General features: G+C 43.1%; 1 protein-coding gene across 1 annotated transcript in view; it reads right to left on the reverse strand.

The window, feature by feature from the left end:
* Positions 1-18,470, reverse strand: part of GNA14 (G protein subunit alpha 14) — a 223,480-nt gene that overhangs the window by 163,423 nt on the left and 41,587 nt on the right. The gene's annotated exons all lie outside the window — the stretch shown is intronic.

The raw sequence follows: 18,470 nt of genomic DNA on the forward strand, positions 1-18,470 counted from the left end.
CAATACTATTCCCACGCCTCCAGATGCTCCAAATATCATACACAAATGAGCAGGGCCACGGTGGTAGTGCATGCATTGTGCTGCTGCCACCAAGGTGTGGTGCATGATGTTTGGATGTTAGACTAGTTGCATCTGATGAGAGAAGTTTGTGTTGTACCAGTGCATGCCTTTGTAATAGATATGCATGCAAATAATACAAAAGGATGTCTTTTAAAAAAAAATCTACTGCCACGTTGCTCTAGTAACCCAAAGAAGTGAAGGAGAAAGCAGCTGCCTCACTACCCAGACATTGATTTCTCCAGAAGTTTCAATGCTTCATAATACAATAAAGTCACAAAAAAGTAGTGCCCACTTTTACAGACTATCTCAGTTTGAATTATAAGTGACATGGTCATCCTGAGAATAACTAGATCTATCTGCAGTTCCATATTATTTAAGTAGAGTGTGTTTATGGAAGGGGCGATGTGGGAGGGGAATGAGTCCCATTTACAGGGACCACATGAAGCATTAGTTATGTGCTAGGCTGAGACGGACTACAAGAGGAAACCATGAAGCTTGCTGCCATCTTTTAAGAATCATGTTTGGAATCAGTTCTTTTCAGAGAGAGCTAACAGAGAGGTTGACAGCATAGACTCCATAGCCAGACCTCCTGGCACCACCTTTTCCTAGCTATGGGCAAGTCATCTAACCTCTCTGTGCCTTGGTTTCCTAGTATGTGAAATGAGGATAATACTACCTACTTCATGTGGTTGTAAAGATAACATGAGTCAATGTACCTGGCACATCCAAACTGCTAATGTGTTTTCTGCCACAAATTATTGCCCTGGATTCAGATCCAAATCCAAGACAACTGCACAGGGGCTGGACGCAAGGGAGGTCAACTTTCAACTGAGTTTTGTTGCAAAAGACAGGTTCGGATATTGGCAAAATTAGTCCAATCGGATCCTTTTAGGAAGTACATGCTTGATGAACAAGGCAGGCCACTCAAGTTTGGCCCAGTCACAGAATCCTTAGGACCCAGGGTAGCTGAATGCCCAGAAGAAGCAATCTTCCATTCCACATTCCTGTGGATGCTTCTTATCATCTCTCAACATCCAACTTCATCTGTTGGTGGCTTTCCTGTCACCTTAAATAAATACAGGAGGACAGGCCAAGCCTAATTCACAGAGGAAGAGGTGCATGAAAAACCTGGAACTTCAGAACCTCGACATCAACAGGAACCTTCTTCTTCCGAACTCTTAAGTTGTAACATCCTTCTCTTCAATCACAACTTCAGATCAATCCAGCTCCCTAAAGCTCGTAAATACCTTGGGCTCCTTGAAGCCTCCATTGTTTCCCAAATTATTTTTTTCTCCATCTTCATTTTCCTTTCTCCACAGCCTGGATCATGTATTCTATCACTGTAATGCCCTTTAAGCAACACTTTACTTTCACCTCCCAGTGTTTTCTACCCAAGGCACGAAAGCTTCCAATCCTGGACTGATACCACTTGGCACAAGAAAACCCCAAAGAAACTGCAGAATACTTTAGGTTTGTGCTGCTTCTCAATGACAGTCCACAACTTCAGTGGGCCCTCACTGGTGTGCTTTCTTTTCTTTGGTCTAACTCACTAGCCTCCCACCGTCATCCCTGTTCTCTGCAACGTTACCAACCTCTCCCCCCTGCCTACTGCCTTCCACCAGGCATGGAAACCCTGTTTGAGAGACACTGACCCCAGGATAGAGTCCAATCTCCTTAACCACTGTCCATCAGCCTCGTGTGAGATCTTGTCCATTACCTTGAACTTGCAGTTTGCCATCACTCAATGCCAATTTGCATGCCCATTTTGCACAAGTGAATTTTTTTCACTTCTCTCCAGCCCACCAAATATTTCTGAACTTTTCAAACACAACCCCCTCCACTCCCTCATCCCAGCTGCCACAAGATTTAATCATTTATTCCAGTCTTATGACTTGACACCTCCTGTCACCGGTCTGATATACAGACTGATAATAGGCAGCCACGGTTACATTGTGCAACACCTCCTCTTGTTGCACATGTATCTGTGGTTACCTAACATGGGTCTGTATATCTGTATTTGCCACAAGACACTGGGCTCCGTAAAGTCAAGGGCCTGGTCTTCCTCATCCTTCTCTGCTCAGGGAACTGGGAAGTCTCCATGAGACACTCAAAAACCATTGACTGATTGATGGGAACCTCACTCTGACTGGCAGGGCTTGATTTTCACACCTTACCCAGCTATGCTAAATCAAGATCCCCACTGATGAATGCAGTGCTAGCATCTGAAATTGTGGGTCAAATTGCAAATATAATAGAAGGATGCTCAGAGACTTCCACAGCAGCACTCACTGCTGCAAAGCTCAGAAGTCTAGGAACGTGCACAAGAGCTTCACCCTATCTCTAATTGGCCTAATTCTCCCAAACAAATGAAGAGACAACACAGTCTTTGTTTTGTGAATCTGTTCAGGAAATGGAAGCCAGACATTAAAGACTGAGTTCGGGCTTAAGGGGTTGGGAGCAGAGAAGAAAACAATCAAGGAAGACAAGAAAGCATTCAATTGACACCAGAGGTCATTAGAGCTTCAGCTAAAAAGGCAGCTAAATAGCAGGCAGCCGGGAAATGTGGAAAAGCTCTGGCAACAGAAAACTCCAGTTCAGGGAATCCGGACTCCTGACTCCAGATTCCAAAACAAAGGACTTCTCTGCAAGTTCATGAAGTTCCAGTAAACCTCTGTTTGGAATTTTAATTGTTTTGCTTTATGTTTTCCTTGATTGAGAGGTTGGGACACTTTAAAACTCTTTTCCGATTATTTCTGTTTGACTCCTTACTGTCCTACTTCTGCGCGTGGGTGTGAGATGCCAAACAGCCTAACTGCTGTGTCTACAAGCTTGAGATGAGATCCCCCATCATCTCCTCTCCAAGCTTCCGGCCCTCCAACTGACTCCCCGACTCCAAAAAATCCTTGGTCAGCCCCTAAACTAATGTTTCTAAAGCTTTTCTGTGCATACCACCTGGGGATCTTGTTAAAAATACAGAGTATATCTGACTCAGTATATCTGGGGTGTGGTCTGCAAGACAGCATTTCTAACTCACTCCCAGCCAAAGCCACTGGTCCGAGGACCACTCCTGGAGTAGAGGAGCAAGGTTCTACCCCTCCACTAGTGGACCCAAAGACATCACCCAAGAGACAAACAAGATGCTCCACTGATCTGCAGGAAGAAAGTATTTGAATTTTATGTTAAATTTATCTAAAAACATAGAATCTCAACAAACACAGCTAACCTCGCTTGGTCTGTCAGATGACCTCCCAAGAAGTTGTGAAAAGGCGTACTGAGAAAAAAGCAAAACTAAAATTCTGCGACTCAGAGCAATAGACAGCAGTGGACTCACTTATTCATTCCCATTCAGCTTACTGCTTAAACAGTGCGAAGAAACCACAAAAAGTAACATTAAGAATCTACTTCCACCAATCAAAAGTGGCTTAGCAGTTCAAAATGATAATGAAGATTATTTGGAATATGGGCTTACAGTCATCTTTAATGATGACCTTGACAGTATATTGCATCTGAAAATAATATATGCTTATGATTTTAAAGTAATAAGCCCTAATTCGAAGAGTACACATGCAAACATGATTTTACTGATGGGGTGTGCAATCAAAGTTTGGAGACCGCTGTTCTATACTACCAGCGTGGCTTCCCCTGCACCAGAGAATAAACATCCCTAGCATTGACGGCCCCCCAACCCACCATGCCTCCAGTCCTGTGATCAGCCCTCCCACCCTCCACCACCCCAACCAGTATTTCAGCTGAAGCAGTAGCAGGAAGACTCAGATGACTGCAAGGTGCAGGGAGGTGTTACAGGAAAGGGGCCCGGATCCAGACCCCAGGAAAGGGTTCTTGGAGCTCAGGCAAGAAAGAATTCAGGATGAGTCCACAGAGTAAAGCAAAAGCAAGTTTATAAAAAAAAGTAAACAAATGAAAGAATGGTTACTCCGTAGACAGAACAGCCTCAAGGGCTGCTAGTTGCCCCACCTTCCCACCCCACCACCCCACTTTTTTTTTTTTTTTTGAGATGGGGTATTGCTCTCATTGCCCAGGCCGGAGCACAATGGCGTGATCTCAGCTCACTGCATCCTCTGCCTCCCAGGTTCAAGCAATTCTTCTGCCTCAGCCTCCCAAGTAGCTGGGATTGCAGGCATGCCACCACGCCCAGCTAATTTTTGTATTTTTAGTAGAGACGGGGTTTCTCCATGTTGGTCAGGCTGATCTCTAACTAGTTGCCCATTTTCATGGTTCTTTCTTGATTATATACTAAACAAGGGGTGAATTATCCATGCCTCTGCTTTATAGGCCATATAGGGTAATTTCCTGACGTTGCCATGGCATTTGTAAACTATCATGGCACTGGTGGGAGTGTAGCCGTGAGGACGATCAGAGGTCACTCGTGGCTGTTTTGGTTTTCGTGGAATTTAGCCAGCTTCTTTACTGCAACTTGTTTTATCAGCAAGGTCTTTATGACCTGTATCTTATGCCAACCTCCTATCTCATCCTGTGACTTAGAATGCCTAACCGTCTGGGAATGCAGCCCAGTAGTTTCAGCCTTATTTCACCCAGATCCTATTCAAGATGGAGTTGTTATGGTTCACACGCCTCTGACAGAGGGATCACAGAATCTTAAAGTGGGAAGAGTGCGTACAAGACCAGAATATGCCACCCCAAAATATGACTGTAGGAGACCAGAATATTCCATCCCAAAATGTGCCTTTAGACATAAGAATTATTCTGAGCTGATTATTTTGAGAAACTACAGACACAGAAGTTCTGAACACAGAGTGAAAATTTCCTTTTGTAAGGGAATTTTATATCTGCAAAGAAAATCTCCGTTTGTAAGGGTGTCTCCCTCTCCGTGTCAGGAAGAGAAGGATGACTCACTATAGTCCCTTATCAATGAAGAAGGCACAACTTAAAAAGCTGCATAACAAACCTTACCCTTCTTTACCATGCTTTTCCTGGGTAGCTCCCCATAACTAGACTTCCCCCCAAACCCTTGTGACCATTTCTCTGACCACTGCTGCAATGGCATGATTCCAGCCTCCTGGCCTCTGATCTCTGAATGTGACCTGCTTTGCCTATATGCCTCTGAAGGTATGAAGCACAAAGTCGAATTCCTTACCCAAAGTGTGGTACGATCAGCACAGAACAACACAGGATTACCACCTCCTTTTTTTCAGATAGTATATCTCTACTAATACAGCCTCTGATGTCTATCCAATAAATCCCCTAAATGTTTTTATTGGTGCTTATCCTCTGCTACATCTTCCTCATTCATAATTCCAGATTTCCCTCTTGGACTGTGGGAGGTTTTTAGGCCTTTACGTTGTTAAATTTCATTTATTATTCTTTAGTATTACCTTCTCATGCCTGTAGTGTATTCTTGTTTTTGCCTTCCCAGAACGTTTGCCCTTCTGTCTGTAGCAGTATCTCTATGTCTTTTCCATGCAGTCTTAGTGGTACTAACCGTCAAGTGGCTTGCCTTGTGCTGACCTAGGCACCGAATACTGCTACGGGAGACTAAACAGCCACTTTCCTCTCTGAAATCAGGACACAGGAACTGAAAGCAATTGCAACAGATACATCATTTACTCCCGCTATCCAGAACCCCAGGGCATCTTTTCCACAAATTAGTTGTTCAGCTTTTCTTTCAATTCCGTGAGCTCCCCATTATCAGTTTCCTATTGTTGCTATAACAAAGCACCACAAACTCAGTGGTTTAAGACAACACCAATTAAAGGTCTAGCATCCAAAATATATAAACAGCTCTTTTTTCATATATATCCATCATAAAGACCTCTCACAACAACAAAAAGACAAACAGCCCAATTTTGTTAAAATGGTCTTAGAGATTTCCTCAAAAAAGATATATAAACAGTCAACAAGCACATGAAAAAATGCTTGACATCATTAATCATTAGGGAAATGCAAATACGATTCAGAGTGAGGTGCTAGTTCACACCCACTAGTGAAGTGGTATAGTTGTCTGGGTTAAATACCTGAGGTTCCTCATCACACACCAGGGAAATCAACAAGAAGTGAGTGTAAGCGCAGAGGTCTAATAGGCGAAAGAAAGAGAACAGCTCTCTCCCCTGCAGAGACAGAGGAGCCTGCGTGGGTCTTCTGGTGCATGGCAAAGCGCACGGGAGTGGGGGGTGGTTTATACGTGAGGGTGAGGAGGCGGTGTCTGATTTACATAGGGCCCAAAAATTGGTAGGACCTGGTGTGCCGTTTACATAGCGAGTGAAGAAGCTGGCCACTCCACCCTAACCTTTTGTTATGCAGATGGTTCTCTACCTGGTCAGCACCATGTTGCCTGTTCCTTCACTGTACATGTAGTTGACAAAGAAAAAGGAAGATGGAGCCTCCATGCCGAACATGCCTGGTCCCTATGCTACCGCCCTTTCCTATTGGCACAGCTGCCGGCATTCACCAGCTTGTGTATCTATGTCTGCAGCTTGATTTTACAGCCTGCTTTTTTTTAAGAAAAGAAATGAGGGCTGCTTTTTATTAAAAGGAAAAGCTGGCCAAGGACTCTTACCCTCGCTATATGCCTGAATAATTTCTTTCTAGCTCCTGTACCATGTGGATAGCTAGACTTTAAAAAAAAAAGGAAAAAAAGAAAAAAGAAAAAGTATTGATGAGGATGTAGAAAATTGGAAACTATGCATTCCAGTTATTTGGTGGGAATGTAAAATGGTTCAGTTGTTATGGAAAATAGTTTGGCAGTTTCTCAAAAAGTTAAATACAGAATTACCACATGACCCAGCAATTCCACTTCTAAGCATATATATCCCCAAAACCGAAAGCAGATACTGAAATTAGTAGCTATACACACATTTATGGCAGCACTATTCACAATAGCCAAAATGTAGAAACAGCCCAAATATCTACATCAATCAATCAACAGCTAAAGATATTGTGGTATTTATATACAACAGAACATTATTCAGCCATAAGAAATAATGAAGTACTGATACATGCTACAACATGGGTGAATTTTAAAACATTCGCTAAGCAAAAGAAGCCAGACACAAAAGGTCACATATTATATGATTCCATTTGTATGAAATATCCATAGTGACAGAAAACAGATGGGTGGTTACCTGCGGGAGGTGGGACAGAGGGCTGGAGAGCCACTGCCTAGTATGTATGGAGTTTCTTTCTGGGCTGATGAAAATATTTCGGACCTAGAGTGTTTGCATAATACTCTGAATGTACTAAACGCCACTAAATTATTTGCTTTAAAATGGTTGATTCAGTGAATTTCACTGCAATTGAAACACACGCACACGAGCACACACATACACACACGAATTTATTCTCTCATAGTTGGATTTCAAATGCCCTAAAACCTAGGGGTTGGAGGGCTCTGTTCCTTCTGGAGGCTCTAGGGGAGGCTTCATTCAGTGCCTTTTTCCAGCTTCTAGAGGCCATCTGCCTTCCTTGGCTTTGGCCCCTTCCTCCATCTTCAAAGCCAGCAGTAACTTCAAATTCTTGTCTCAGTGACATCTGCTTCAGTCATCACATCGTCTTCTCTGATGCTGCCCCTCCTACATCCCTCTTACAAGGACCCTTGTATTACGTTGGTTCTACCTTAATAGTCAAGAACACTCTCCCCATTTCAAGATCCTAATCCCATCTCCAGAGTCCCTGCCGCCATGTCAAGTAACATATTCACAGTTTTCAGGGATTCCGAGGTAGGCATCTTTGGGGATCTATGACTCCATCCACCACACCCTGACATCCCTTCAATAAACTCCTTTTCTTCCTTCAGTTAGCCAGTGTCTGTTGCTTGCAATCACAGAACATTAATCAATAAAATACTTTCTGTTTTTCAGCAGTGTATTTTGAATGAATGAAGAATGTGAAAGTAACAAGCAGGACTTGGTGATTTCTTGATCTCAATGGAGAATGACTAAGGAAATCTGCAGGAATTTCACATTTAGCACAATGCTTTCCCCGGGAGCACAGAAGCCTGGAGAGCAGATGCTTAGGAAGTGTCTGACAGCTGAATGAATCACAGGGTGAGAAGAGATGGAAAGTTTAAAGCCTTTAATCAGAGGATATAGAAGCAGAGATAAGACTGAACAGAGGGGAATGAGGAAGCAGGAAAATGTATTTCATATAAAGATCTAAGTTAGAAGGCAGGTTAGCAAACATAGCATAAAAGTTGCTAATCACCCTTCTTTGTCAGGTGACACCCTCCTACGGTCAAGCCTGAATCTGAGTCAGAGGTCACCTCAGCCCCAGGAAGTCCTTCTGATGTTCCCAGACAGAATTAGCAGCTTTTTGTGTTCCACAAATATATACTGGGTGCTTACTGTGTTGCTCCAAACAACTGCAGTGGCAGAAAATTCTTCAAAAGAAGGAACCTGCTTTTGCCACTGTCCAAAAGTGCTTGGGACACGTTGCGGGGGTTCACATGCTAGCCACATTTTTAAGGGCCAAGGGCCAGCACAGCTAAAAAGAACTGTTTGTTTTAGACATTAGCATTCAAAGGCATCTTAATTTATATTCCATTTCATACAGACTCTTCAATATATTTTTAAAAATCAAGCTTGGAATCACAGCACTTTTGCGTGCCCCCGGAATCTATTTTAGCTCAGTAACTTTTAGGACCAGTTTACCGAAAGCTGGCATTGGTTTTCACAGGTGCATTTCTTGCAAGCCAATAAATGCTCACCTGCAGGGGCATTCTAGCTATCTGATGGGCCGGGCCAATTCATTTCCCCAGCCTCTTGAGGAAGCTGTTTGACTTTTTGCCTCAGACAAACTCAGTATTACCAATTCATTTGACTTTGACTTATACATTTTTTTCATTCAAAACAGAGTGTGCTAGTTCTTTTTTATTAGGAAGTCAGGGTTCCTGGAAGAGCAGAGAACACTCTTTGTTCAATGTATCACCTTAGGGTTCAGATATCACTTATATTTCATTCTCAAAAGCCATCGCATGAGTCAGCTCTGTCTTTGCAGGTACATGTTTGTTGAAAGGGGAGAGGGCTGTTTGCTGATCCAGGGTGGAGAAACCTCTGAGAGTAGCTGGATATTCCCTTTTTCCTCCACCCTCAGGTTATGGCCGATAGTCAGTACACAATGGGTAAACCACAGGTTGCCTGAAGCAACCATGGTAGTCAGAGTTGACTGCAAAAGCATATTGCCATTTGGATGGCAACTCTGGTATTTAGTTATGACCCCAGAGTCACTGCCTTCCCTACCAAGACCTTGACTTCCTAAAACAATGCACTACAAACTATGTCTTTTATAATCAAGGAAACAACAAATAAGAGTAAAATCAATGCCCCTTCTCCCCTAAAAGGATAAGGAAACCAATACAAAGTCAGGTTTGTTTTGTTTGGTTCTGTTTTGAGATGGAGTGCAGCGGCGCAATATCGGCTCACTGCAACCTCGGCCTCCGAGGTTCAAGGGATTCTCCTGCCTCAGCCTCCTGGGTAGCTGGAACTACGGGTGCCTACCACCACACCCAGCTAATTTTTGTATTTTTAGTAGAGATGGGGTTTCATCATGTTGGCCACGCTGGTCTTGAACTCCCGACTTCAAGTGATCCACCCGCTCGGCCTCCCAAAGTGCTGGGATTATAGGCATGAGCCACCGTGCCTGGCCCCAAGTCAGTTTTAAGCTCAGCAAAACTCCCCATCATTTTCCTAACCTTTGTGATCAAGTCCTAAGAAATTTCTTCCTATAAAATAAAGTTTCTAGGCTAGGGCTTTGCACTGAAGGAAACTGATGTGTTCACATTCTTGAGGGAGCAAGGGTAAGATTCACAACAAAACCAGCACAACCGACCTACAGATATACATGGCGAGCACAACTTCACCTTTTCTAAGTGCTGCAGAACTATTCTTCCTCTTTGCTTCTCTGCTGGGAAAATGGCGTGGCATGGCTACCAGCTGTCCCACATATTCCAGGACAGCCCTGATTTCTTATATTCTTTCCTGCTGTCCCCCACATCTGCTCACTCTTGTCCAAGCCGTGTGAACCAGTGTCTGCTTCAGAATGAGAGGCAGACGCAGTGCAGCACAGGGTGAGAGAAGAAACCTTTTTGAAGGCCTGTTCACCCATGGGACACACAAAGGTAAGACTTAGGTCACACATTTTCTTTAGATAAAATTATGACAAAGTTATTAGGAAGATACTATTACTTATCAATATAAGCAAACCACACATGAGCAAATTTTCAGAGAATTAAGAAATTCTAGAATTGAAGTAGATCTTAAACTTTATCTTATTCACTTTTCCAATTAGAAAACCACAGGCCAAGCATCCAAATAGGTAAGAATCACGTCGCACACATTAGATATATTTTTATTTTAAAATTAGTATTACCATAGGCCAGAGCACAAATAATACACCAGACCTCTTTTTGGGGGCAAAAGATTCCACGTTCTTCTCTAGGAATAAAGAAAAATGGATCACAGCCTTGAAAGAATCAGTAAACTTAAAGTCATCTCATTTTTAGTGATAGATGGTGAATAACCATGTTAATTTCCTCTTGCCCTCCAGGAAGCCAGACTTTGCAGACGTTACACTGAAATACTGCATTTTCAGGGCAATCACCCACTGTTTCTGAGTAGAATCATCCTGATCAGACCCTTCCTACAGCAGGCATTTTTCCTACGGCATCCATCTCCAAAGTCCTGGGACTACAGGCGTGAGCCACTGTGCCCGGCCTGCATCAAATTACTTAATATCAAGCTGTCTTGGTTAAGTTGAAGGCTTCATCCTTGCCCTTAGATCTTTGAGTATCTGGTGTGAAATTACAGGAAGATAGAATACTAGTGTTTTTTTTTTTTTTTTTTTTAAAGAATAGATTTCTCTTTCTCTCTCCCTCTTTTAAATCTGGGTATACTCGAGGGGCCAACTATCCAAATCTTAGAATCAAATATCCCTGGACTCAAATTCTGGTCCCTCCCTCCCTAGCTGTATGATCTTAAGGGACTCCCATTAGCCTCAATCCCCTCAGTTGTTGAATAAAGATAATTAACAATACCTACCTCTATCTCTTTAGGGTAAGAAGCACAATTTATGGAAAGCATTCAGTACAGTGGTATGTCATATGGTAGAATGACTGGCTATCTTTGATCAAACGTGTCTCTTAGAGTGTCCAGATGATTGTTCTATCTGGTAAATCCACTCCCTGCTCAAAAACCTTTATTATCTCTCCATGCTAACAGGATGATTTTAAACATCCCACCTGGTACTCACGGTCCTCTGACCTGCTTTCTCGATAGATTTCTCACAATACTTCTCATGCACCCAACAGCCTAGCTCTCTGTGAACTACTTGAGTTTCTTGTTCATGTTCAGCATTGTCTCTCTCAGCCTAGGGTGCTGGAATCTATTCCCTAACATCTAAGTAGGAGGTTGTAAACTGATAACTGTGTGATTGTGTGTGTGTGTGCACGTGCACACATGTGTTAACCCTGATGGCATAAGTGAAGGGCAATGAATGACCATGTTAACTTGCTCTAAGAGATAAGGCTTGCTTTTATTACTTGTCAGAAATTGAGAGATTTCATTGAAAAGTGGATTTCTAGGCCAGGCGCGGTGGCTCATGCCTGTAATCCCAGCCCTTAGGGAGGCTGAGGCGGTTGGATCACAAGGTCAGGAGTTCAAGACCAGCCTGGCCAATATGGTGAAATCCCGTCTCTACTAAAAAATAAAAAATAAAAAAATTAGACAGGCATGGAGGCATGTGCCTGTAGTCCCAGCTATTCAGGAGGCTGAGGCAGGAGAATCTCTGGAACCCGGAAGGTGGAGGTTGCAGTGAGCCAAGATGGCACTACTACATTGCAGCTTAGGTGACATACCAAGACTCTGTCTCAAAAAAAAAAAAGTGGATTTCTAGATTTTCGTAATATATAAGATCTATGTAAGATCTGGTTACTTTGGGCCTATGTTCCCAGGTAGTAACATTAACTTTGCCTGAGTAGTGGCCACCCCTGTAGGGAAGACAAGTTTTCTCCAGTGTACCCCAGTTACCACCTCCCCCTATAGTACCACACCAGCCTAAATGACTCATGAAGCTATTCCCTGCTTCCTCTGAAAACATTCGAGTTTGCAATCCCCAACCTAAATCTTACAGCTCCTCAATGCTTCATAAATTCTTGATTTTTCCATGTTAAAAATACTTTTTCTTCCTCTTTTTCAGCTCCATGGGTCACTGGTCTCCTTGTTGTACAATACTTTATCTTCTTGCTTAGAACCCATAACCGGACGGTGCCTGGTTTAGAACCAGATACAAGCAGGCATTTGGTTAATGCTTTTAATTGAACCAAAACCAGCTATCTAATCGTGGGAAAGTCGCACGCACAAAGTATGCAGGCTTTTCTTCCTGGGCTGGGCTGTTTCAATGATCAATTACTCCTAGGAAAAGGCATTAAGGGACCTGGGGTTGAGGGCAGGGGGAGGGTCTACTTTCCGGGGGAGAAGGAGTTGCACTTATAAAAGCCCAATGCTCAATTTCAAATCTTGTCGTAAATTCATTTACTGGAAAAACAATTCTTCAATACCCTAATGAGAGATGTTATAATTCTACACTTGGTTAGTACGTAGTTTTGTTCTGTGTGTTGTCACAGACATTATTCCCTTAGAATCACATGAAAACCGTGAGCAGCAAGGCAGTGTTACCACCCCCAATTACAGAGGTGAAACCTGAAGAGGTAGCCTGCATGATCAAAACACTCTCCCTAACGTTCCTGACATTTTTTTTTTTTTTTTTCTGAGACAGAGTCTCGCTCCATTGCCCAGGTTGGAGTGCAATGGAATGATCCTGGCTCACTGCAACCTCCCCCGCTCGCAGGTTCAAACAATTCTCCTGCCTCAGCCTCCCAAGTAGCCAGGATTACAGGCATGCACCACCACACTGGGCTAATTTTATATTTTTAGCAGAGACAGGTTTTCACCATGTTGGTCAGGCTGCTTTCAAACTTCTGACCTCAGGTGTTCCACCCACCTCAGCCTTTCAAAGTGCTGGAATTACAGGTGTCAGCCACTGCACCTGGCCCATTCCTAACTTTTGAAGGCTGAAAGAGAGGCAAGACTTCCTGGGGGCAGAGTAGCCAGCTGCTGTGAGCTCAGAGCCTGACAAGAGCCTGTCAATCTGCACCATCCAAGCTCTGATCAGGGCTGTCGCAACACATCCTGCACAATCGCTCTCTTTCCGACACATTCTCCTTTTTAGCTACACTGTCCAGCGATACATTGGCAATGCAAAGAAGACTAAAAGAAAAACAAATACAAGTCAAACGTGCGTGTCGTTTTAAAAGCTTGCTTGAAAGTATTCTTTTTACTCTCCCCTCCTAGTGAGCAAACGAGAGTCTGATCGTGCTGCAGCTGCCTTATACGTACAATGAATGGTTCACCATCTAGAAAGTACTTTGTAGAACTGCCTCCTTTTGGCCTAATGCATCAGAATCTAAGAAGCCAGTTCACAAGCAAGGCCTCATCCGCTGGATCCTCTGTAGCATAGAGGAGGCGGTGCAGCTGGGCAGGGAGGGCTGAGAGTCCATTGCTGCACAGAGTGAATAAATTGAAAACTGGTACAGGGATAAGGAAATAAGTCAGCAGCAACATATTTCAGCAACAGACTCAAAAATCTTGTGTATAGAGCTGGGAATTTAGAGGCTGGGGCAGACGCATTCTTTGAATGTAGGCTCTTGTTTCTCCAGATACTCAGCATTTCTAGTCCAAGATGGAGACCAGCTCAGCCTCTGCCTTTTCTGGCAGGGCAGACACTTCAAAAGCCCACCAGCACTCTCCAGCCACTCACATCTGCTCCAAGTGTGGAAGGAGAAGGCAAGTCTCCATGACTATCTACTGCTCTTGTCTGCAGCTGGCCCTACATAGAACAAGCATCAAAAACAAATCAAAATGCGTTTTACACCCAAAGTGTCAAGTATGTACAGGAAGTCTGTGGGGCTCTGAAGAATTGGAGCTGAGGTGACACTTGAAGCTATCAGTCGGAAAAATATCCTTTTTCCTAGCTCTCTCCATTGTGCAAGTGGCCCCACACTTGACCTAAAAGTATAATCGTTTGGCTATTGTCTTTAAAAGGTGAAAGGCCTTGAAGGACTTATCAAGCACCATGAGAAACACTCTCCTGAGTTCCTAACTAGCAACTCTTCCTGAGAGTGGAAGACATCAGACTTGGCCTTGGCCCTGCCAGATTTGCTCAAGTTTCTGGACAATGATGATGCCTTCTTCATGCGCAGGGGAGAGCATCCCACACTGAATAAGTCCAGGCCCACCGCAAACACCTGTTTTGTTTCAAGCAAGGAAAGACTCGTGTGGTCTAGGAACACTGTGGGCCCTTGGGAACAGGAAATAAGTGAGCAGCATTTTGTGTAAATGTGTGGGGACTAAATGAAGCCTTTCCTGTCGTCCCGCTCTGCCTGAAATGCCATTTCCCAGCAGTCTCACTTCTCATCAGCTCATTTCACCTTTTGCAAGAAATCATCTCTGACCACTTCCAAGCAATCCATTTTCCACCCCTTGCTTGGCACTGGTTACAGAATGCTAGAGGGTGGAGCTGTCTGCCATGTTTCAAGCCCATCTTGGACTATTTGCTGCCGTTGCTACATCTTTTACATTTGCATTCACATTGCTTGGCACAGTTCAGCAGTACACAGCTGATGCTTGGTGAATATTTGTTAAGTTAATGTTTGGATTTATTCCTTGGCTTAGCTCATCAAGGACTTAAGGAGTCTAAGTGAATGAATTATAAATGGGAATATGCCTGCTCAACACCAAAGAGGCCATCATAGCTTCATGAGCACGGAGGATGATTCTTCATGACAAATGCCTTCAATACTTCTTTCCCAGCTGTTTGTGAATATTGAGAACCACCATTTACTGAGGGCTGCTATGGTAAGTGAGTGCAACATACACACACCTCATCCTGTAGAAGAGGAAACCAGCAGTTATTTAACTTCTCTGAGCCCTTCCCACACAGTTAGGAAGGGGCAGCCACAGGTTTTGGCCTCAAAGCCTGTTTTTATCCAGCTCATCATACTACTCCCTTCCGAACCGTTGTTCCCAAACCGAGATGCTGATTGTGTGATTATAAAACATTGCGCTTCTCATTTCCTTTCCCTTCCTGCTGCTCTCAACTAACCCACGCTATCACTTGATAGGCATGTGAATATGATAAAGTAAATCTGGGCAGCACCACAGGCAGGAAATGAATTTCACCATGGCAGAATTCAAATTGCAACCATTGTATTCTCTCAAGAGAGAGACAGAAAAGAAGCACTCAAGGCAGTTAGGATGTTTTCAAAAAACAAGCACTTCTTCATGGACTGGACTAATTTTTTCTTAAAGCAGAAACAAGATACGAGTCCTTTGGAAGATTGCCCAAGCACAGGGCTACATTTATCTCCCAGTATAAGGAGAATAAAGACGGCACACTGGGGCTCCCTCAGGCCTGCAGGGAGGGAGCTGGTATCTCCCCTGCAGGCCTAGAGTTCACAAATGCATTTCTAAGTGCACTGCATATAAAAAATATCCAGTATCACATGTGCTTCTGAACATAAAAATAAAGGCCACTTCTATTTTTCTGCAATATGACAGCCTTCTCTCTGAATGCCAGTTACACCTAAGCTCATCATTTGTAGAGGTCAATAAACAAGTCACTGACTGCATCAAGTAGAAACACAAATATTGAGATTAACAAAAAGATATAATTTCCTGAGTGGTTGAAATTGAGCCATGCTCACTGAGTTGATTATAACAACCTTCAAAGGACGACAGCATTTTACAGTGATTTCTTTGTTTCTAGTCAAAGAGACTTGTTGCATATACCATTGGATTGCACAACTGATTTTTGTTGATAGTTTTGATCTAGAATTAGAAACAGAGATCTGAGAAATAAAAACTCCCTTTTAATGAAGGTTCTTGCTTTCCCATATGCCTCCTCTCCTGTGCTTTCTCCTCCCGGCATCCAATAATAAGTGCCTCTGATGCTGTGGTGTGATAAGCCATAGACTATATGCCTGTTGGGGGCATATGTCAGGTGGCAACATGAGGGAAAAAGAATAGGAAGAAGAGATGATACTGACCCAAAAATGATCCAAAAAGGAAAAAAAAAGAAGTGTGCAAAGAAAATAAATCTTGGGCCCCCAAATCACCAAGCTATAGGGAAAAGTCAGGCTGAGAACTGTTTAGGGCCCAGTTGCCTCCCATTCTATTCAGTCATCCCTCTGCTCACCGAGATAAAAGCATATCTGACTGCCTCCTTTGGAGAGGCTAATCAGAAACTCAAAATAATGCAACCATTTATCACTTATCTACCTAAGACCTGGAAGCACCTTCCCTGCTTCAAGCTGTCCCATTTTTGCTTTGAGTTGTCTCGCCTTTCCAGATGGAACTAGTGTTCATTTTGCTTGTGTTGATTGATGTCTCATGTCACCCTAGAATGTATAAAACCAATCTGTGCTCTGGCCACCTCGGGCACATGTCGGCAGGACCTCCTGAGGCTGTGTCACGGGTGTGTGTCCTCAACCTCAGCAAAATAAACTTTCTAAATTAACTGAGACCTATCTCAGATTTTCTGGGTTCACAGAAATTTGAGCGTTTTACTATCTTATTTCAAGTCTAGAACGTCAAGCCTGGTGGAGTTTGTTGAACAATGTTACAGCTATTGGCAGCATTCCCAATAAACAACATTCCTCAGGACTAACTTGACCCATCAGAACTGCTCTGACAAACCAAACATCTTGCCCACATTTCAGTTCCTTCTAGAGATGCTGCATCTGCACCACGTAAAACCCTTTTGGTCTCATAGCCTGAGAATCTCTGGAGAACTGATTAACAAATTTAGCAGAAAGGACTGTAATTAAGTAGCCTTGAGTAGACACAGTGTAACTTAAAGACAAAGCTGAGTTTTGAAAACAAAACCAGACACGGTAGTCAATCGTGTTGAGGAACTTGATGAACAGCTTCTGCCTCAATACAAATGATTCTTTTCCTGACCCATCTTCTTCAATATTGAAGTTTTTAAAATATTGGTCTTGCCTATGGTTCTATTCTCAGTGCTTGTCTTGGTATTAGGTTGGTGCCAAAGTAATTGCAGTTTTTGCCATACTTTAAAAAAAAAAAAATGGCAAAACTCACAATTACTTTTGCACCAAATGAATAGAATCTTTTCCAAGAAGTCAGAAAAATACATTATTTGATAAAACTCTCCCATAAAATTTCTCCAGTAAAATTTTCTATTAAAAAAACTTCTAGGCCAGTCATGGTGGCCCACACCTATAATTTCAGCACTTTGGGAGGCTGAGGCGGGCAGATCACTTGAGGTCAGGAGTTCAAGACCACCCTGGCCAACATGATGAAACTCCGTCTCCATAAAAAAATACAAAAATTAGCTGGGTGTGGTGGCACGTGCCTGTAATCCAAGCTACATGGGAGGCTGAGACAGGAGAATCGCTTTAACCTGGGAAGTGGAGGTTGCAGTGAGCAGAGATCGTGCCATCCACCCTGGGCAACACAGCAAGACTCCGTCTCAAAAACAGCAACAGAAACTTTTTGTCAACTTATGGAACCTCTTTCCTTTCATCTGTACTGAAACCTGGCTGGTATATTCCTTAGTCCATTTAGACTTTTTATGTTAATTTGGTAATAAGTTATGGAATTGGGCAAAGAACTCTATTTAACTTTTAGGGGCTCTATCACCCAAAAAGTTTGGAGCTCACACAGGTATACTTCTGAGTGAGCGCTCTGTGTATTCCCTTCTCTAGGGAAGAATGGGGTACACTAGATAAATATTTGTCAATTGAATGAACAAACAGAAATCCAATTTATCATTCCAGGTCCAGCCCCAAATCTATTCCCGTGAAGACTTCTCTAATCACCAAAGTTTGTGGTGATTTCTGAGCCCTCATGTAGTTCATACATTTACATTTCTCTCTCCAGTTATACATTTCTCTCTCCACTTATAAATTACCCCCGAGAGCTGGTTTAGGGTACTCCTCTATACCTCCTACAGCACCTGGTATACTGCCTCAAAGACAGCACCCTCTGCTCATAACACATCAGAGGAAATTGATGCAAATTTCCCTCAAATCCAGAAAACCAGCGGGTTTGCTGGCTTATATCTGGAGATTCCCATTGCTCCTGAAACTCAAGTAAAAAGCAAGGAACTAGGACGAAGCCATTCTTCACAGAGTTCTTAGTAATTCCTGATCTAACCATGACTGGAAGGCAAAACAGCAGCTGGGTTCTGGAAAAAGAGCCAAGAGGGCTCTGTCCTTCCAGCTGTCTATACTCCAATCAGCTGCTTTAGTGAGTCATTTTTAGGAGCCCCCTAATTAAGGGAAAAGCACCATGGTAAGAATTAAGTGTGACTGACCAGTTCATTCGATGCCATGATCCAGTCATTATTTATTTATCAAGCCC

This window comes from Cebus imitator, unplaced genomic scaffold (assembly GCF_001604975.1).
Source record: "Cebus imitator isolate Cc_AM_T3 unplaced genomic scaffold, Cebus_imitator-1.0 Scaffold150, whole genome shotgun sequence".
Lineage (NCBI taxonomy): Eukaryota > Metazoa > Chordata > Mammalia > Primates > Cebidae > Cebus > Cebus imitator.